This window comes from Spermophilus citellus (assembly GCF_964194105.1).
Source record: "Spermophilus citellus genome assembly, chromosome: 6".
NCBI classification, from domain to species: Eukaryota; Metazoa; Chordata; class Mammalia; order Rodentia; family Sciuridae; genus Spermophilus; species Spermophilus citellus.
In genome coordinates this window covers 148,450,836-148,473,755 of record NC_138187.1, presented here as the reverse complement: position 1 = coordinate 148,473,755, position 22,920 = coordinate 148,450,836, and the positions used below count along the sequence as shown (strand labels likewise).

The 22,920-nt window shown below is 39.5% G+C and overlaps 1 pseudogene across 1 annotated transcript; it reads left to right on the top strand.

Moving 5' to 3' along the window:
- The first annotated feature begins 11,896 nt into the window (after nt 1-11,896).
- On the top strand, nt 11,897-21,514 carry LOC308651321 (putative glutathione-specific gamma-glutamylcyclotransferase 2; annotated as a pseudogene). Its single transcript has 2 exons — nt 11,897-12,148; nt 20,895-21,514. The product of its transcript is annotated as a putative glutathione-specific gamma-glutamylcyclotransferase 2 (transcript).
- Nucleotides 21,515-22,920: the final 1,406 nt, after the last annotated feature.

Here is a 22,920-nt window from a genome sequence, read left to right as displayed (position 1 = left end):
AACAAAAGCACATTCTGAGTATTAGTGGTTTGGGATTCAATACACAAATTTTTCAGGGATAGTATCCAGCCTGTAACTGCAGGATATGGTAATTATCTGCTCACCTGATTCCTCCAAGTCCACACCAATGCACTTGTTAATAGTATATTTCTTGCCCTTGCACAGTGCCTGGCAAACAGTACACCTGTATGACTATTTGTTAAATGTATGGGTGAATAGACATGCCTGTCACAGCTATGGTCACAGAGGAAAGTTTTACTGCTTTACCTTGTTAGGTCAAAGAAAAAAGAATTTACACTGAGCATTAACCTAATGACATATTAAAGTTGCTCAGAAGCCTCTTTGACCCCAAAATCAAAGTTCCCTGAAGTATGGCTAATGGGATTAAAACTACCAACTAACCACCATGCTTTGACATACGCATTTAATATGGTTCTACTCACTTCCACGTGGACTACAGTATCCAAACTGTTTAAGAAGTTCAGTTAAATGGAACTGACAGAAGCTTAGGAATACAGAAGTAAGAACAAATAAAAAATTTAGTGAAAGGAAGAGTAGTTATTAGATGGATTAGCTGTTTCATGACCAAAGAGACAGTGAGATTAGAGAAATCAGAACTGTACCAAGAAACCTCTGGCTGACAAATGAAACATTCAGTCAATGTCCCCAGATGTTTGATGTATACAGACCTCACTCTCCAGTATCTAAAAGAATCCTGAAGAGAAGCTGAGTGCTTCATCTTTCTCCTGTGTTTCTTATATAGGTTCAGGCATAGTCTAGCTTCTCATACTATTGCCTCCCAATAATTTCAGAACCTGAGAAACAGTGATTTACTAGCAAATGATTTCAGCTGATAATAGAGCAAGATTTCATGTGGATCCTACCGTATCTCCCACATGTGCACAATAATATTAAAAGCAGTAGTAAAAGATTTGGATCAGACAAATGTGTTTGGCCATGTGTTTTATTCATCTGAATATTTATCACCAAGTGTGAGGCTGAGATAGGAACAGATTGACAACAGAGATAGGATTCTGTCATTAGAAAAAATAAAATAAAGCCTTGCAGAGTTTATTAAAGAAAGACTTGGTTAAAGGGGCAGGGGGACATCATCCCAGATTTACCATATTGAGTTGGCATGGGAAAAGATATTCCTTTAACCAGCAGGTTAAAAACCAGGACATTACATAGTGTAGCTTTCATCTTTGCCTCCTTGGTAAACTAAACTTTCCACTGTGGCATCTTTGATGGTTATGGATGTGGGAATTTAAGGGAGATTCTATTCTATTTAAGGGAGATCTATTCCCAGTTTATAGTAAACAAGAATACATAGTGATGTAGCCTGCTCAAACTTTATATGGGTAGTAAGTTTCAGAGCCTGATGTAAAACCAGACTAGCTTTGTCACTAACCTCTCTGCTCCACAGTGAATGGCCTGATGGCACCCAGGTAGCAAGGAAGGGGAAAGGGCGGAACAAGAGTACAGGGGGAAAGGTTTTTCTCCAAGAGATCAGTAGGCTCTCAGGTGAGAGAGTAGATCCATTTGGCTAAAAGGCTGGAGAATAAGCAGATGATAAAATATGAAGTTTCTATAGATTCTTTTAGGGAGTTGTGACTTTATTTCCAGAGTAATGTGAAACAATTTATTTTGAGAGACCTTGAAGGACTGAGTTGAATGAGACCAACCCTGGGAAGTTGGTTTTCATCCCAAATTGAGGAATGTTATAGAAAATTTAGGAATGTATTTTTTGTACGTTAATATAATTTATCTATTTCCCATAACACAAAAAGACCAAATGGTAAATTCTGATGACTTTTAATCTCATTCATCTTAAAGGAGAATGTATCAGGAGACTTAACAAGGGGTCCAGAAGACCAGAGGTTGACTTACTGGCAGCAGAAAACCTCAACTATCTGGCCCAGAAATGTGATTCCCTTAGAATATTGAGGTTGCCCAACCATTGCTTCTTGGTTGAAGCTGTACCCGACCATTGAAAGGCCAACACAGTCTATGCTGCAGCCGATACATGGGGTATTTGTCTTCCCCCAAATTTTCAATCCTAGACTGAAGTCAAAGGTACCAACAATTGGAGAATTGAAGAAAACAGCATTTGACAACACCCAGAATGCCCTTAGGAACTTTTTATAAGATTGAAAGCCAGGATAAAAATTACTAAATGGACATCATCAGGCTAAGTGTGTTTCATCTTGCTCTCAATTTTTTATTTCACTTTGAAATAAATTCAAATTATCTAATTGCACTCTAGGAAAGTGTTTCTCTTAAAAAAAGAAAAAGGGGGGGGGGGGTGGTATCAGTAGCTTTATTCCCAAGAAACACAAAAACCAGCTTTCATTCAAAGCAGATGAAAAGGAGAATGGACAAATGCTGCTGCCTCTGGGCATCCATTCAGGTTCCTGCTCTCAGAGTATTAGCCCACAGACTCAGAGAAAATAGAGAGATGCTTAATCTTCCTTACACCTTAGGAGCTTCAAAACTATGAACTCTTTGATGCATCTGGATTTTGAGCCAAGGAAACTGCGCCTTCTTATCCTCCGATTAAAACCGGCACACCCATCTGTCCTCAATTGACACCCTCCCAGCTAACAGTCTGCAGCACTCGCTGGCCTTTCGTCATTGCCCTCTTGACCTCAGAATAACTGTCATCTGGCTCTGCTGGATCAAAAAGCGTAAGCACTCGATGCGTGGCCGTTCCTTCACAGAATAACACTTCATTATTATTACCTCTTTGGCAACGTGGTCTGAAGATGAAAAATAGGCATCCTTTGATAATGCAGTGGAAATAATAACCAGGCCTACAGATTGAGCTCGACCATTTGCCTAATAGACTCTCAAACTGTGGCTTCTACTGTTTCTCCTCCATTTTTTAGAAGTTGTTTCAGACACTGGGTTTGAACAAACTTTGAAGTGTGAGCCAGAAATACGAGAGCTAGTTGATGTGTCTACTTCCGTAGAGATGAGTGTATGCCATGTTTTATCTTCATGTCCCAGTGTGCCAAACAGTAGCGCCGGTTTCAGGCTGTCCTAATCTCTGCCCCTAATCAAAGGCCTCCGTTTCTAAATTGTTGGCTGCCCAAATTTATGCACACATATTGTTGGATTTCAAGTCGGGAAGTATTAACACTTATTCCTCACAGGGGAGATGAGGTCTGGTGCATGAAGTAGGGGCACGAAGTCAGACCAAGTGTTTAGGTCCCACCTTAAGCTGTGCCCAGGTGAAATAGTCACCAGTCTTTGCATTTTTAATTACACTTGTCAACTTTGAAGTTCACCCTTTGGGTCACCGGTATGGAAAAGAGAAATAATCCTGCTGAGGAAAGTAACCATGGGAAAGAGTTTGGAAGTGGTGGGAGTCAGGTGTGGAAGAGATGGTACAGAATGGAATAATGGTATAGAACACAGAACAGGATTAGTTGAAGAAAGAAGGCATTATTATGGGTTGAAATGTATGCCCCCGAAAGACATGTGGAAATCCTAAGCCCTGGAACCTATGAATGTGACCTTATTTGGAAATATTGCCTTTGCAGACTTAAATTACAATGAGGTCATTAGGGAGGGCCCCAAGCTAGTATGACTGATGTCTTTATGAGAAGAGGAAAATGTCATGTGATGAGAATAAATCCAGGGAAAATGCCAAGTGAGGACAGAGGCAGAGACTGGAGTGAGCATCCAAGAAACTCTAACGGGTCACCGCCCACTCCAAGGAGCTAGGAGGAGGCCAGGACAGCCTTCCATATAGCCTTCAGAGGAGTGCGAGTGGCCCTATGAACCTTGGCTTTGGACTTCAATCCTCCACAACCATTAGAGAGTACATTTCTATGGTTTCAAGCCACATAGTTTGTGGTACCTTCTATGGAACTCTGGGACGCTAATCCAGGGGTCATAAAGAGGAGCTTGAACCTGAGGACACCCAATCTTACCCTGCGTGAGGTAGAATTAAGGTGATTCACTTGTCTGATCTAAGCCTAGGTTTTTTTTTTGAATCCTCTTTACCCTTCTGAAAATCACAACCATCTTGACTGCTGCTCAGTTTTCCAGCATCTCCCCACTTTCATTACAGAGGCCTCTGCAGCTGACGATGGTTCTCTTTGTCAGTTTTGTCAATAGTCTAGGATTTAATCTGTCCAGTCCTAGAGACTTGAGCTGATTTAGGACCATAAATTCTCAGCCCATCTTTACACTGTAGATTCATCTTAAAGATGTCTCATCCTCTTTAATCTGAAGTTCATTTTCACCAATAGAGCTGGAACCAACCACCTTTGGAGAAGTTCCATTTCCCTGTGTCAACCATAGTGGACTTTTCATCAGTTCGAGGTCTAACATTCAACTTTCCGCATGGCATTGTGTTTAGCATTTCTGTATCCAACCCCTCTCCCCAAAAGTCAAAGTAGAGAACCCCCTCCTTGCCATTTTCCTACCTGGGACCTAGCACCGGACACAAGCAATCCCAGGTGACTGAATGGCTGAAAGGCTCTACTTGTGCTTTAGCTACAGCTACAGCCTGGCCACACTGTTCCACTGAAAGGTGGGTCATTATTACACTTCTTTCTTGGTTCTGACTTTTCTCCAACATAAACAGCTCTCACTAAAATGTTTTTGTATGTATATTTAAAATATATCTTAGTCACTAAGGATGATTTCTATGTGTGGAATTGGTAGATTGAAAATTACTATAACTTCTGAGATTTCCGAATCATATCAGCAAATTGCTCTGAGCACAGATTTTAAAAATTAACACTTCCAAGTAGGAAGCACCTAATTTCATCAACTTCATAATAAATGTGTACTCTTATAAAATTGCAATGTATGCATTTTTATAGTAAATATATCTACTTGCAAATCTGTCAACTAGAAACCAAAAAGGATAACTTTTAAACCAACATGTCCCCTGTTATTTCTCTATAAAATTCTAATTCTTATTCGTTTTTAGAAAATCACACGTTATTCATCATCATGCTCCAACATCTGTATAACACCTACTACACAATTAGATATACAATAAGCATTTAAACACATGAACATGAATTAATGAGAGATCAATCTAATAAGCAATAACATTGTGAAAAACATTATCAGTGTTTTTTTTTCAGAATAGAAAATTCTTAAATTAGTAACAGGAAAACTAATTGAAGGAAAAAAGATTACACTATCAAGATTATGCCAGACAACAGCTTATTTATTCTTTAATCTTGTGTACGAGTGATCTATTAACGAAGTGCAAACAAAACTACAAACAGAAAAGTGAAAGTAAGTCTCCTTCCCTTTCCTATCCCCCCTACATTTCTTCCCCAGAGGCCACTACTATCATAGCCAAACAACATTTTTTAAATGATATTACTTCACTAAGCAACATTCTCCAAATCCTATCCATCAACGAACACCATTCCTATAGATAAAGCATGCTTTGCAAAGCTTTCCCTAATTCCTCTTTGTACCCTTGGATGAGAGTGCAGTGAGGAGTGCTCCATGGTGATGAATGTCATCTGGAGACCAACATCATTTCCCACCCTACTCTGGAGAAAGAAGCAAACATCTGTGAAGGGTTTCCCAGAGAAGCATACATTTGTGTGTTACAAGGGTGACACCCACTGGTGGATAATCATAATTACATGAACCAGGCCTTCCAAGATCTTCAGCAAAGAACTCCTCCATCTCAACATCGTACTTTGCATGGTCTCAACATGCATCCTTGTGGGACGCCTAAATTTCCAAACACGGAGGCCAGGTGGCCAGCTTCACCTACTTTGACTCTCTGAATATTTGATAAATTCCTGCTGAGAGCCATAGCCGAGTCGGAATGGCCCCTGGCATTTTGCCAGAAGTAATGGTTGAGAGGCGAGCCATTAAGAGGATGCTGGATTGATTCAATTGTATATTAGACCTTTACTGTCCGCCTTGGGCGCCCGCTACTTTGGAGTTCTCTCGAGGATTGCCTGGGGAATTCACGTTGGTTGGGAAGTTCCGGCAGAGGGAGTTTTGGTTGGTGTGTGGTGTGTTCCTGGAGGAGCCATATGGGTGGCGTTCGGGAGAGTTCCTGGGGAGTGTGCGTGGAGTGCTGTGGGAGTTCGGAAGTGAAGTTTGTTCCTGCTTGAGTGGCTCGTGATTTGTGCCCAGCCAGACTGTGGCAAATACCAGGGGTAAATATGCTGCCTCAGCAATAAACACGTGCCTTTAGACATACATTCATTTGTATCACAAATAATGTTAAGTGTAAACTACATGCCAGATAGTACAGGAAACAAACAAGAAAGCACACTCCCTCCTTCAAGGGTATTTTCAATTTAAGAGGTGAGACGTGAACAGATAACAATGAGAAATGGTCGTACATGGTAATTCCTGGTTTCATCTGTGCATTTGTTTGAACTTGACATATTATGTCATTTAGACCTCACAATTTGGGGATATTGCAAAATCTGTACTATTTTCAGCAGAATTTTACAAATAGAAAACGAAGGTCCCAAAGATTAAATGACCATAGCAAAAAAAAAAAAAAAAAAAAAAAAAGTCTGAATCTCATTTAACTTGATTCCCAAATCCAAACTTTAACCCCATCCAATGCAATTCACCAGCTTTGCTCAGAGATCAAGGGCAATGCATACTATTACTTTCTAGTCTGCATCTTATTTTGTGTTCTAAAAGGATATATCAAAAATTCATCAGAGAACTTTTTTTAAAAAATTAGTCCCCCATAAAGCTAGAAACCAACAAGGATAACTTTTAAACCAATATGTCCCTTGTTATTTCTGTATAAAATTCTAATTCTTATTAGTTCTTTATATCACATGGTAAGATTATAAGTATAGAAGAAAAGAAATCTTGAAAGTCATAAAATTTTGGTAAAGCATTTGCTTCTTTATATTTGGATTTTCTTTAGTTTCCTGCCATCTCATCTATCAGCAGACTCCTGTGCTATCATTCCCAGGAAACAAGCATCATTTGATCTGGAACTGCGGGAGACCGGTGCTGGAGAGCAAGGCTTTTTAAAACTTCAACCACTGTCAACATGAGATTCAGTCATTGCATGACTTTACGAAGCTGGAATCTGAGGCTACACCCTCCAATTACACACAGCATGACACTGTACATAAGGTGGTCATGAGCAGGGCTTCGGACCATCCTCTTGGGTAGCACTTAAGTGAACACCATAAAAAATGATCTTGGAGGGCTGGGACTGTAGCTTAGTGGTAGAGTGCTTGCCTCTCACATGTGAAGCACTAGGTTTGAGCCTCAGCACCACATAAAAAAATTAACAAAAACATTGTGTGTCCATCTTCAACTAAAAATATTTTTAAAAATGATCTAGGAGGCTTCAGAAATTTCTCAATAGGGTTTCATTTGGGACAGGACTTCACCAGCAGTGAGATGTGTCTCTGGTCATTACCATGCATTCTTTCACATTCAACCATTTCCAAACTCTCTTCACAGAGTTGGTGGATCAAATAGCAACTCAATTGATTAATCAAAAGCAGCTTAATTCTTATAAAACTGTTAATCCAAGCACAACTTTAATGCAGTTTTAGCACAGAATGAAATGCTAGCTACAATCTTCTGGTCTCTGATATTTAATTAAAAACCCAAGTTGGCCTAATTGTTTTATATTTCATTTAAGATACCAGTTTTCAGAATAAGTCACATGATAGATCAAACAGACTGTCAACTATTTGTAAACATGTGACTATTTAAGGTTATATACTTTTTGGTAAAATACACTTTGGTGAGTAAGAGACCTTTGAATGGTCAAGGGAATGCTCTGCTAAACCTCATCATGTAATACTGAAATCTGTTGTATGTTTATGATTCCATTAGATTAGTGGCATAGTTGCCTTTTGTATACTGCAAGTTGAAACACTTTGGATATTTGACTCTATAAGCTAATTATGATTGCTTTGGAATCTGAACAAAGTATTGAGTTTTGTTATTTTTAGAATACAAGCATTAGTAATTCATGCACAACATATGAGACTAAATAAACAAATGGGTTTTGTTCCACTTTGAAAACACTGCTAGTGGAAAATGAATTCTTAAAAATAAAATAGTCATTGCCTGGTGTAAGAAAGTTTGCATGAATGGGTGTAAACACCAGAATGCTGACCACACAGACACAAGGCACTGCTGTATTTTGGCCAATGGACATTTCTGTGCAGAGATCCCATGCTTGCATAACAAGCAAACAGCATCCTTCCAATCAAAATTACAACAAAAAGAAAACATTCTGTATGAATAATGTTGAAGCATCGATCAAAATTCATGTATAAATACATAACATGCACTAAGAAGATGGGAATTCAGACAATAAAGGCCCGAAATAAATGGATACCAAATCCCAAAGAAAACCATCTTTAAAAAAAAAAAAAAAAAAGCCCAGAAAAATGATATTATGGGAGATTCCTCCTCAAGACTAGGGAACACTTTATTTATTTATGTATGTATGTATTTATTTATTTAGATAAGTGTCCTTGTGAACTTGTTCAACTGGTGGATGTCTTAGTCTCCCCTTGGGAGACTGAATATAAAATTGTTTACAAATGGTACAGATCTAAATAGACCCTTATTTCTTAGTTCTGCAGAGAAAGATGCATACCAACAGGACTTTGAAATGCTCAATGGAACATAGCCATGTTCACATTGATTTAAATAAGAGCTTATGTTCTTGAGAAAATGAAACTCATATTTATTGAGTACCTAGTCCAGGCCAAGCTTCAAGTTGCATGGGTTTTTTTTTTTTTTTTGTAACTTTCTTGTAACAAATTTTATTTCTCTTCTTTTTTTTTGTTTCCATTGGTTATATATGACAAATTTTATTTCTAATAAAGGAAGTTAAAACTCGAATAGTTGAAATAGCTGTTGTAGATAAGTGGAAGATCTGAACTGAAACACAAGTTTTTCCAACTCTGCACCAATGAACACTTTCAGGGCACCATTTTGCTATGGACAGCAGCGCTGTCTGGCCCATTGGCTTAGCTTTGCTCAGATGCTCACGTGGCCAGAACACTTTGATACCAGCTTTCTGCGGGGGAGCCCGACTCCCCTGGAGATACTGGAATCCCAGAACCCCTACAGCTCTTCCAGACAGAGCCTTTTATTGTATGTTATTTTACCCACAGGAAAAAATTCTCCACCAGCTTCCCCCATAGACACTCCCTCTGTCCTCAAAACTGCTCACACAATCTTTTCTATGAGACTCGTGGAAAATAAAAACAAAAATACAGGAAGTGATGCCACAAACTTCCCCTGAAGCAAGGAAGACCAGAATGGAGAAAAGGAAAGGGAAAAATACCGAGAGAAAAAAGACTAAATTATACGCACAACATAGTGAACACAGTGTCGTGACCTGCTCAGATTTGCTTTTTAGGACCATTGCTTTAGTTGCAGCATGGAAATGAGGTGGAGCAAAAACAAATAGGTTAGTGAGCAGTAACCCATTGCAGTAACCCAGGCAAGAGAAGATAGATGGCGCCAATAATGAAGGACAGTGGACATGCAGAAATAGTAATCATAATTGAAAAGCACAATCTGAAAATGGGATTTTGGCCAATTACTACCTACTCACAGTCCTTCCCCAGTGAAGCCACTGAAAAAAAATATTTCTGTTCTTTGCAAATTAAAAGCAAATCCAGATGCAGTGGGGAGAAACTTTTTTCAAAAAAGACCTTTGCAAGGGGGAAAGGAGAAAGGACTATGGCAACAGGGAGGATGTGAACATTTGCAATAAGAGGAGCATTGTGACTCTAAGATCCTCTACAATCTCAAAACCCAGGCTAATGGGATTTTGTGTTATAGTCATAAACAAGGCCAGAAAAAAAATGGGTGTGGGGAAGTGGGATGAAAGGGTGGCATGATCAGACAGTAGATCAGAGAATGTCTTTCCCTAAGGCGGCCTTATTCTCAGGAAGGGCTGGATGCTGGACTGAGGGAGGCAGAGTTCATGGAGTCAGGAGAAGGAGAGAAAGCAAGAAACAAAGTGTGACTAACAAGGACTTGGACCCATTGATCACTGGGGACAAAAAGTTCAGGTAATTATTTATGAGGAAAAGAATGGGAATTCGGAGACCCTATGCCTGCCCTTGCCGTAGGTAAACATGAAAGGCATTCATGAGTCTTATCTAATTCAGATGAAGAAAGGCAATTTTTGCAGAAAACCATTGTCCAAGAAACACAATGGTAAGATTATTTAACATGAATTGTTCTCCAGGATCGGTTAAAATTCAACATTGTTGGACAGGAATGTAGCTCAATGGCACAGTGCTTGGTTAGTGTTCATGAGGCCCTGAAATCCATCCCTAGCACCACCAAATAAATAGATCAGCATTGTCATCTTATCATGTTTGGTGCTGGCCCATCTAAGTAATCAACACCACAGCTCCAAAATTAGACATAGGCTATTGGGAAGAGACTCTGAATCCCTTTGAATGAAGCACATTGATTTTATTCATTCGCTCATTCATGCAAAATAGTGACCTTTACCAAGTGCCAAGAGCTCTCTTATACCATAAAGATTCAGCCATGAAAACAAACTAAAACCCACCCTCTTGGAGCCTTTCATCTACTGGGAGAGCTAGTCAAACAAGTATATAAATAAATTATATAACTGCTTTTCAAGATGAGGGCTATAAATAGAATAAAATCAGGCTAAAAAGATAGTGAAGGGTGAATGCTCCCTGTTTCACATAGGACAGTCCAAGAAGGCCACTCAGGAGAAATTTTAAGAGACTTGACTGGTGAGAAAGAGGACGTCATTTAAAGTTCTGAGGAAGAATATTCCAAAGCACCAATGGCTGCACAATTTAAAGAGGAGGAGGAAGAGGGCCTGTGGGGCTGGACAGAGCAAGGTGGAGAGACATGAGGAAAGAGCAAAATGGAATAAGAACATGTCTCTCATTCACCCCTCCCTCCATTCCTTTCTCTTTTTCTCTCCTCCCTCCCTCCCTTCTGTCCTTCTTTCCTTTCATTCCCTATAATTTCTGCCTTCTTTAAACCCTCACAATTGCACATTTTATCTGGGGTGAAAAACACGAGATTCAGTCAGGTTTGGTGGATTTCCCAGGACCACCCAGACAGTGAGGGCAGAACTGCAATCTGATGGCAGGTCAGTCTAGGCATCACTAGAAGGAGCTCCCATAGGCAGATAGAGCACACTTAAGCAATTCCGTGGACTTCATGTTCCTGCCTATAGCTGGCTGGCCTAACGCTGGTCTCGTAATTCTCAGGGTGGTCAACACACATTGTGATTTGACTATAACTTGAGCTCTTGAATCCACTTCTCAGACTCTAAGCCACTTTTAAGGAACAAGCCTTCACGGTAGAACTTTTAGCTCCTAAATCCTCTGCGCTTCCACAAGAACCAGCTCTGGCTCGCGGGGCTCTGCTGAGGCACGACTGTGAAGTGAGCGGCTCTTCCTCCCATCTTCGAGATCCTTCCCCTGAGTTTCCAAACTTCCAACCCTTAAATGTCATTGTCCAGTCAATTGTGACAGGGTTTTACAGGTAGACTAACATGTTAATGAAATTGTTAAAATTTGAGAATACCAAACATGTATTTCCTTCCAAAGGGGAACTGATAAAAAAAAAAAAATGGGGTTTCACTATCCTGTCACCAGATGAAGATTCTTGAGAATGACTGACTGCAATCCAAACAACTTCTTTTCACAAGAAGATCTAGATAGAAGCTTCTGTCATTAGTTACCCCTGTACCAACCTCATTTCCCACTATTCACTCCATTGTTAGGTGCAAACCTGGGTACCCCTTCCGATTTTGCCACTTTATTGCTACTAGTGACCTCAGGCAAGCCACTAGTCATTAGCCCAGGTCCCCCTTCTTGACTTTTTACAGAAACCAACACTGTATTAAGTGAGTAGGATTATATAAAGGTTCACACTCATGAGAGAAAATGAGGGTGAACTTGGAAAAGGTGAAAGAACCATCAGACCACAGTGCAAGTCAGGCAGTAGACGGAGGGAAGGAAGTGAGGGCAATCTTAGGAAGGTTCAGCAAGGTCATGGGACAGACTCAAGCCAAAACTGGCTACAAGAGAAGTCCAGTGTCTTGCAGGAATATGTCTGCCTTAGTCCTCCTGCTGTGCCTAGCGTTGGCACAAATCAACGTGCAGGAGGATTTGAAAGAAAAGCTGGAGTTAGAGTTCTGAAAGGTACATTCATATGTTTTGTGTTCCAAGCTATTTAAATAGATTATTTTATTTAATCCTCATAGTAGCATCTCAAGAAGATTATTATTAAACCATCTTACCAATAAGAAATTCAAGAATCTGAGAAATTAGACCATTTATTTAGGGTGTCACTGCTAGTAAGTGATAGGGTGGGGACTAAATCCTAGGTTTGCCCGACTTTCCCGGATGAATGCACTTCTTATGTCTGTAAATGTCAAGGTACAAGTCTACAGTCCCTCCCTTCCAGCAAATCATGCAGCTACTTATCAAAGAACACTCAGTCATCATGAAAAAGAAATCACTGAGTTTGCAAGTTTGCTTTCAAAACACTTCATATTAGATCCTTTGTTGCTAAAGGACCTTTGCATTTGCCAAAATAGGAGAACACGGTACCCATTTCTCTTCCTCTGGATTGGTCAAGAGGCAAATGATTTCAATCATGTTTGACCAATAAAGTATTCAAGGATGATTCTGAAACTCACTGCCTGCTAGGGCTTGGTTGTAGCCTGTCCCCCATAAGTTCAAGTGCTAGGAGCTTGGTCTACGGTGTAGGAATGTTGAGATGGGAGAACCTTTAAGAGGTGGGTCTCAGTGAAAGACAATTAGGTCAAGGGGACCCCACCCTTTTGAATGGATTAATTACTATCTCATGGGAGCAGGTCAGGTCTGCTAGGAGTGGATTTGTTCCTACAAGAACAGGTTGTTATTTTAAAAAGAGGGAAAAAAAGGAAAAGTGTCCCCAGCCACCCCCACTCTTGCTTACTTGCTCACACACATGTCCCTCCTGTGCAGGGTTCCCGTTCAGTTTCTCTGCCATGTTGTGATGCAGCCAGGAGGCTCTCACCAGGATACTGGTGCCATGTCACTCAGACCTTCCAGCCAGCAGAATCATGAGCCAGTCAACCTACTATGAAGTGCTTAGTCTGTTTATGTTGTTATTATGAAATAGTTGAGGCTAAGACAATGCCCCTCAATCTTCTGTTATAGGGAGGAACATTGTCCCCAGAAAGAGCCCTGTTGGGTCTCTATTCTGGCTTATTCTCTAATAGTTTGTTATTTGACAAAGCAGATGTTAGGGAGTGCAGAGAAGATGAAAATCTTTGGGATTTGGGTGTGTTCGGAAAAACATATTTGAAGCAGAGCGTGGTAAAGAAACCAAATCTGGCAGCGAGATTCCTAGTTTGTCACTGGGCTGGGTCTGAACGTGGGCCAACGCCTCTCACTGACTTGCCAGTGTTTTGGGTTTCCAATCCCTGAATGCCTTAAGACGGTGGAACCCTAATTCAAAAAGAGTAAGGGGAGAAAGAGGGGGTCGGGGAGGGAGAAAGGAAGAGAAAGAAAAGAGAACTTCACTGTAGTGCAAAGAACAAAAGAGCATTAAGGAGGGCCAGAATTCATGTTTCCCACAGAGAAAGCCAAAATATACCCCAACATGCAGAATGTGTTACCTCGGTTTAAGCTGAAATGAATATAAAGCTACATGAGGGAAAAGGGGGATGGGCTACAAAGAGAAGGGAAGTCGAGGTAGCAGCACTCCTCTAAGAGGGACAGAATTATCATCCATCGGGTTGTCTTCATAAGCCTGAAGTAAATTCATACATACCAATGGGACTCTCCCCCATGGAGGAACACAGAAGAATTAAAACTTCCCTCGCTGGCATTTCAACACTACCTTTTACAGCCTTTAAAACAATGTGTGACAATAATTTGGAAACATGACACAGAAGATGAAATCATCCTAAGCCTAAGAATTTACTAAATTCTTTGAGGGGCAGGCCAATCTTTCTGTTCCTTGGTTTCTGCAGGTATAATGTGATTAATATAATAAATCAATAAATATAATACCTACCTGGAAAGATTATTACCAGGAGAAAAAAAATCTGACATAGTACCCATAACATAATCAGTATTTAATAGAACTTTTATATATTCATAAAAACAGTTGCTCCAATTTTACTTTATTTCTGACACAATAAGTTTGAAGTATTTTTTAACCCACTGGAACAACTGTCAAGTTGTTTAAGATGATCAAATTCATCCATTGCCTTGACCTCATTCTGACTCAGCCTATTAATTACTTTGTCTACGTTCTTCCTTGATATTTTTATTTAGCTTTTTTCTTTAAGGAAGAACTAAGAGAATTATACTTCTTCAAAATTCCTTTAGGGTCCATCACTCTTCCTTCTAATGTCCACAGCTCTAGCAGCATTCGGGCATCTTTAAAACACTGTGCTCTTCATCATCCTCATCCCTGATCTCATCCTCTTTGTGGCCCAATTACAACTGAGGACAATCTGGTACCCCAGTGTAGGTGAATTTTCTCACTCTCTGCCTTGAAGGATTTGAAGTATGAGTTTGCAGTACTCACAGAATCCTGTCTTCAGTCCAGAAGACAAAAATGAAGAAAAATCTCAAGAAACTAAAGATGACATATCACACAGGATAGCAAAAATAACATGTGACATACTTAAATCCATTGTTTTTGGAGAGTTCCTGTGGTAGGCAGATTAATGCAAAGATGTTCAGGTCCGAATACCCAGAACCTATGAATACGTTGCCTTATCCAGCAAAAAGGAAGTTTGCAGTTATGATTACATGAAGATTTTAAGACGAAGAGATGATTCTAAATTATCCAGGTAGCTCACATAATCATGGTCATTAGAAGTGAGGAAGAAGAGTCAAAAACACATAGATCCTTCATCTAAAGATTTGCAAACCTTTTCTAAACTAGTGTTTAATTAAACTCAATCTTTTACCAGTTACATTTATGGGATATTTTGACTAAAACTTTGCCAAGTACTTTTAACTAAAGTACCATTGATCAGAAAAAAAGAAAAAACAGATTTGAAGATGCAATGCTGACGATTTTAAAGATAGATAAAGGGGCTCTGGGCCAAGCAATGTGAGAGACTTCTAGAGGATGGAAAGGCAAGGATTCTTTCATAGAGCTTTCAGAAGGTACGCGGGACCGACAGCAGTTTGATTTTAGTTCAGTAAAACTTTTTTCATTGTGATTACAAAACACCTGAGAAAATCAACTTGAAGGAAAGATTTATTTTGGCTCATAGCATCTGAGGTTTTAGTCCATTGTTACTTGGCTCTGTTTTTTTCTGGGCCTGAAGTGAGGCAGAATATTATGATGGGATGGCTTGGTAGAGGAAAGCTGTCACCTCATGTTGGCTGGGAAGCAGAAGGACAGGCTCATAATGAAGTTCCAATTCAATTATATTCACATGGAAAATCCCTGATCCTTAACACCTGATACTTTGGTCATGGCCCATTTCTAAACTTTCCCAGGAAAACATCTTTTGAGTGTGAGGTACATATGAGAGAGGACTGTGAGAATTGAAATAGGCTGAACATAGACAGTGATTCTGTAACATTCAAAAACAGTCCCCTCTCTGTTCATCATGTAGTATGTCTCTACTTCAATGCCCGAACCTCAAACAGGCTCACAATTAAGCTCATTATCTCTGCTTTCTAAGTCTCCAATATCTGCCTCCTTTTCTTCTTATTTTCATTCACCTATTTAGCAAGCCTGGTAAGCCTTCTCTATCTTACCTTATTCCCACCTTTCCCAAGAGAACATATTGCTAGTCCAAAAAGAATAAGACACTTGGAACAGAACTGTACACCGCATACAACCGACAGCATGGAGCCAAGCTCAGCCTTGATCAGATGAACCTGCATCTTCCTACCCACATGGAATAGAGAAAGATTATTGGTGAAAAGCAGTCAATATTTTGTATTAGTTTGCTCTGAAACAATAGCTAACACATCCTCTGAATCAGACTGAATTTTCTTCCATTTAACCACAAGAAAAGACAAACCGAGTCATTATTAATGCTACCTTTACAAAGATCTTGGGAGTCTTACATGGGATCCAGATCATTAACCTCTGGTTATCAGTCCACGTGAGCTGGTGAATAATTATCCATGAATGTGTCGTCTACCTCTACAAAGATGACTTCACTGCTTCAATGCTGAATTTGTAAACTAGAATTCTTTGTAAAGATTGAAATCCTGGTTCCTAAGGTCCAACTTCCCTAGATATGGCAGAGATTGCCTAGTTCTCTCTAAATCCATTCCTATTCCTCCTGGACACAAAGACATCAGTCTTTATTAGAGTTATGTATAGTAACTCATGCATATTAATCAAGTTTCTCCACTGAAAAAGATCAATAGATTACATATAAAGAGATTTACGACAAGGAGTTAGTTCACACAATTATGGAGGCTGCCCAGGTCCAAAATTCATATCCCACTTAGGGTTCAAAGGTCAGAGAATGGCCATAGAACTTGAAAGACCTGATGTCCCTGTTTTGAAGCCATTAGGCAGGAAGAACGAAAGCTTCAATGCAGGAGAATTCTTTTATTTGGGGAAGGAGTCAGCCTTTTTGTCTATTCAGGCCTTCAACTGATTGAGCAAGAACCACATACATTATTGAGAGTAATCTGCTTTACTTCAGTTAACACTTAAGTGGGTAGACTATCAAAAAAATTTTCACAGAAGCACTCAGAATAAGGTTTGACTAGATCTCAGGGCACCCTGTGACTCAATGAGGTTAACTCATAAAATCAATCATTATATCATATATGAATTCCAATAAGACCCTTTATGATCCTTACCCATCCCAGGAAAACTGATGAGTATTAGATTTAATGTTAGCTATCAGTAATGTTCATCTGTTTTTTGAATTAAAAAAAAAAACTTTAAATGTGAAAGGTTAATTCCAGTTTCTTTCCAGGACTAAGAGGCTGTCCTCAGCTATTCCAAGGTGTCTTCTATCCTTCTCTACTCTAATGGAGTTCTCTCTGGTGTCTGTACCTGCTACTATACATACAAGAAATGATAAACATACATAGATCTTCATGAATGGAAAGCATATGGTAAGTATTGGGGCTGTGTTATTTCTCTGTGTGTTGGTTCTTAGTTTGTATAAAGTAACTCACCACTTCATAGCAGTGAATTAAAGAAAATTCAAGGCAGTTAAATGGTTCCATTGGAACGAAACATCCACCTACTCATGAGTAGGACTGAAAGGATAACAGAGATGAGTCACCCAAAGTGAAGAAGCAGGGTTGGTGTCATCCAGGCAGAAGCAGAACACAGCTTAGGAGGAGACAAATGTGTTACTCATCGGGGAGACATTACCTGATCCCATATACCTCTCAGTGTAGGATGAAGACAGCCATTCTTAACGAGGAGAGATACAAGCAATGCCCAGAAGTCTTCATAGACTGACCCTTTGTATCACAGGCACACTCAAGTGTCAGAACATAGGAGTAGCTAATGCCAACAGAAAGCAACACCCTCATAAATGGACCCTAGTACTCTGCAAGTGAACTTGAGGTGTCCTCAAGAAGGGCAGATTTTATATATATTATATATGGCAGACTTTTCAATCAGGTTGCATAAAACAAGTCCATACTTTGATGTTAAAATTTTTTTTTGTTTTTTCAACTGAGAACCTATAAGTAAAAGTCAAACAGAGGAAACTGGGTAGAAGGACGAACTCCAAAACTACACAGGCTGAGCTCACATCCTAGCTCCATCCCTTCCCTCCTGTGCAATCCTGAACGACTCACATGATCTAATCTCCATGTGTCCTATTTTCCTCATGGGAATAATAGTTCCTACACTCATCAGACCAGTTGTGAGTTTTAAAAATTAGTACACTTAAAGAATTTAGCAGGATACCTGATAGTAAGTTCTTATTAGCTAATCAGCTATCACATCATCATCACCATCAAATCACCTTTATCTTCAGGACACAATGTGTTATATCTATTCCCGAGTTTCTGGGTCAGGGAATCCACACAGCTGAAAAGGAAACAAGATGAATTGACTAAAAAGACCTAGAAGGTAGCTCACACCCTCTGCTCAACCTTAGCATAGGCCTGTATGACCACAGTTCCAGAATGATGTGACCACAGGACACTCATCACATTCAAAGGGGCAGGTGACTTACTATGGGAGGTAGGTGGGAACAAAATAAGTGAGTTGTGATATACATAGAGAAGGTGAAAAGAGTGGGCAAGAAACAGGAGAGGGGCTGGGGCTCAATGGGAGAGCACTTGCCTGGTATGCACTGGGTTCAATTCTCAGCACTGCATATAATAAATTCCTATCAACAATATATATGTATGTGTGTGTGTGTGTGTGTAAATTTTTTTTTTAAGAAGCAGGAGAAAGAAAACAAAATCAGTGGGGCTTTGGCTAAACTGAAATGTTCCACTTGGTTTTAAACACCTTTATCCCTGGACTTCTGGATCTACCCTCTCCAGACCCCTTCCCAGGTTTCTATGCTCACAACCACTTTGTTGTTAGATGGATCCCCGAACAGTGCCTGTCAACAACCTTACCCGCTCTCTGTGCTGTGTATGTATTTTAATAGAGTTACACTAAAGAAATGAACATCATTCATAACCCTGAGACTTTGCACCCCACCAATCACACCACTCTTCAGTTTCCTGTTGAAGTCTTATTGCTTAGCAAAAAAAAAAAAAAAAAAAAGAAAGAAAAAAGAAAATCACAGAGTACAAGTGAACATGTAATTTTTAAATCATCTTCCTCTTCAGTAATGAAGTACAAGATGTTCCTCAGTGTGCTGAAAACCTCTAGATGATTATAGAGATGGAGGAGGGACTAGGAGGAAGCTTGACTTTTCATAAACAAGCCATTAAAACTCAGCTTGTTAAACTAAGAGCTCAAACATGAACAAGGAGAGCCTTCTTGATCAAAGCCCCTGTTCCAAAAGTTCAATAAGATCCTGACCTTGTCTGTGTTCCTTATGCTTCAAGAAGCAAAATTAAATTTTTTTTAAAGGAAAAAAAAAGTGTGAGTCAAGTGTTCAGAGGTGGCCAAAGGATGGCTTTTCTTTTCTTCCATGAATTCATTTCCATCAATAGGTGGCCGCATGTTCTTGCGCCATCCTTCAAAAAGTTCGTGAACATGTCTCCGAGATGTGGCCCTCGAAGAAAGGCATCCTCACATACCTTTGACCCACCACCAACAGCTCAGTGGCTGCTTTATTTAATATAATTAAGGCTTCAATTATCCAGGAAGGGCCAGAGAACATTTGCTTTCCTCTAATGTGCCTCTTCTATGACCCCAGGGGGATTCAAAGGCCCCCCAGGAATAAGTTCCTCCTCCATCTCAAATATTTTGCCACATGTGTTTGTTATGATTGGCTGGGCCTGTGGTGAGTACTCTTTAATTAGGGCAAGATTTAACCTCCTAAAAGAAGGGGTGTCTCATGTTTTCAGGCTCCAGCCATCCGAGAGAGCACCCTCCCAAGCATGAGCCAGGGAAGCTAGGGCTCTATTAGATTTCCATTCATGTGAGGAGGGGGCGATTTTCATATTCAAGTGATATGTTGGCACCAGAATTTTTTTTTCAAAACTCAGGACATCCATTTTAGAATAAAGGATGCCTGTTTCTTTATAATATATTTATGCATTTCCAGCTGACAAGATTTCATCATGGGTATATTTAGCTGGGTTTTTCTAATTTGGGACATTTGATTAAAATATGTCAAATTAAATTACTCATCATAATTTTCAACCTAATGTGAATTCCCTCCAGGAACATTTGTATAATTGTCTCCATTTGTTGCCATTTTCCCCCCTCAGATTTATTTTCTCTGCTTTGCACATTCTCCTTATTTTACAATTCTTCATATATGAGGGAGGTATATTATATGCTCCCCTTTTTAATTTTTTATGATGTTTAGCAAAATTAAAATCCTCAAAATTGATACTGGCTGAAAGTAGCTTATACCATAAAGCAAATTAATAATCATAACAATTTATTATATATAATATAGTGCTTATTCCAAGAGGGGCACTATTTAACTTTCCATTTTTACTTAATTTTATCCTCAAAATAACCTTGTGATCACTACCTCCTGTCATGATTACAAATGAGGAACATGGAACAAGGAGGGGGCAAATAGCTTTCTTCAGAATCCATTTTTAAACACAGTTTAACATTTAGAGATCCTTTCTCTAAATCACCAACCTGAGATGTCTCTCTGAATTCATATCACTTTACACTATTGCCTCAAAGATATTTCAAATATACTAAAATTATCTTGTCATTTCCTTGTTGACCAACCTTGGATCCCACCCCTGCCCCACTTATCCAAATGTCAATGCCTTATACACCCTACCTATTCACCTCAAGGTATGGCATTTATGGTTGCATAACTCTCCACATAAGAATCATATAAATTCTACAAGGTCAAAAACCATGGTTTACCCTATTGTTTTTAAAAGTCTTTGTTTCAGTTTATAAAAGCTTTCCTTTATTATTTATACTTCCTAACTCCTAATAGGACTCCCTCTATCTGTAAAATGAAAGAACAGAGGGGCTGGAGTGTGGGGCCTGTCAGATATTGTTAGCTGAGCCCCGCAGTGAGCAGCGCGAGTGTAAATTAGGTCGAGTTCCAATGAGAAGCACATGCATGTATTCCAACACTGAGGGGTTATTTGGTTGGAAAACAAAATAATTTAAAAGATGCAGGTATAGTGTAAGATGAGTCATCCCAATGTCACTCAACAAATCACTTCTTTCCAAAGACACTGCACAAACAAGAATGTTCGAAATTAAGTCATCCAAAACCTGATAGTAAGTCCCAGGTGGCAGCCAAGACCACAGCTGAGGGTCGGCGGCCACTCTGCTAGGGCTGCCGGCCCTTCCACCACCAGGAGCCACCGCAAGATACGGGTTTTGGTTATGGGTTCCGTATCTGGAAGTTGGACTTTCCCTATCAGGACAAGATGGTCGGATACATCACAAACTACAGCAGGCGCTTCTGGCAGGGCAGCACTGACCACTGCGGGGTCCCCGGCAAGGTGAGAAGCCAGTCAGCTCCCACACGGCCCCCAGACTGCTCCCCAACTCCAGGCAGCCTGGAAGAGTTGACTCTCGTTGAAGATCCTGGGGGTTGTGTTTGGGGTGTTGCTTTCAAACTACCAGTAGGAGAAGTAGTAGTAGTAAAAACATACCTTGACTTCAGAGAAAGGAGGCTATGTAACAGTCATTTTTTAATCCAAAAGATCCCACAACAAAACCATTCAGTGTGCTTTTATATATTGGAACATGTGATAATCCTAATTATCTTGGTCCTGCCCCTCTGGAAGACAGTGCTGAACAAATTTTTAGTGCAGCTGGTCCAAGTGGAAGAAATAGAGTATCTTTTTGAGCTTGCAAATTCTATTAGAAACCTTGTACCAGAAGATGCAGATGAGCATCTTTTCTCCTTGGAAAAATTAGTAAAAGAACATTTAGAAGAAAAACAGAACCTCAGGAGCATATAAAGACCTAATCATTAACTTATTTAAATATAGCATTTAGTCTTCAAAGAGTAACTTCAGCACACAATGGCAATATTTTGGAAATGTGTTTAGTTGAAGATCTTATTATTTTTAATGTTATAGCCAGGATAGCATCTAAATGTATAATTTAATTGCAAGTGTCCTGAAACATATATATTCAGAAGACTGACATACAGAGAAAGAAAAAATTCAAGTTTTAATAATGTAATGATTTCCTAACTATACGATATTGAACACTTGCTCATCACAAGTGAATTCTTTAGAAACATACAAAGTACTCCCTTCGGCAGCACATACACTAAAATTGGAACAATACAGAGAAGATTCCAATGGCCCTGCACAAGAATAATGGGCAAGTTTATGAAGCATTCCATATTTTTAAAGAAGCAAAATATAGAAATACTTGGTTCAGTTCTTGTTTGTATCAGAGTAAAATAATCTTGTTTCATTTCACAATACTATTTTGAGGTTATAGAGAATTAAGCCAAAAGTCCAATAAATATTATAAATATTTTTAAAAAAACTAATAGTATCAGTGCAGAAGCTTGGGCCTATGACACAAAGTGATTTGCCTAGTTTCACCCAACTGACTGGATGCAGGACCAGGTCTAGGGTACGGTCTGCCTTCCCTCCCTCCAGTGCTCTTCCTGTGGTGCTCCAGTACTTCAGTCTGTGCTACTAGTCTCAAAGTGCTGCTGTGGATTTTTGTGTAACTTAAGATCTCATTTTGTTCGGGATCTTCTCCACCATAGACCATTCACACTGCAATCTGGGATGGGGTCAGGGCATCAATGTGTTGTTTTGTTTCAATTTTTACTTTATAAAAGAAAATCACAAGCACATACAGAAGAGAATTTAATAGTAGAGAATTACCCACTATCATCCACATTCTGTTCATCAGCTTGGACAATCTCACCTCATCCCTACTGCCAGATCACTTCTTTTCCTCCTCCAGATGATTTTTAAGTAAACCCTAAGCATGTTATTTCATTGGTAAATATTTCAGTACTCTAAGGACTTTTCCCCAAAAAGTCCCTGATTATTTCACTTTTTAAAAAAATAAAATCTAAATAAGGCCTGTACTTTGCAACTTGTGAGTTTTTAGTTGCTCCTAATTTGTAAATTCTCTTTCCAGACTTCCCCCCCACCCAACTAAAAGCAAAAACAGAACCAGGTTGTTATTCTTTAGAGTTTCCCAATAGCCTGGATTTTGCTATTTATGTCCCTTGTACTATCCTTCAACATTTTCTGTGCCCTCATTATGTGTTTATCTTGAGAAATATTACAGACAGAAAAATAAAGATAGATGCTTCTTTCCATTTATTTATTCCCTTCAAATAAAGAATGGTTTCACTAACAACTCCCAAAGGTGACCACAAAGAATGTTGTTTTATCT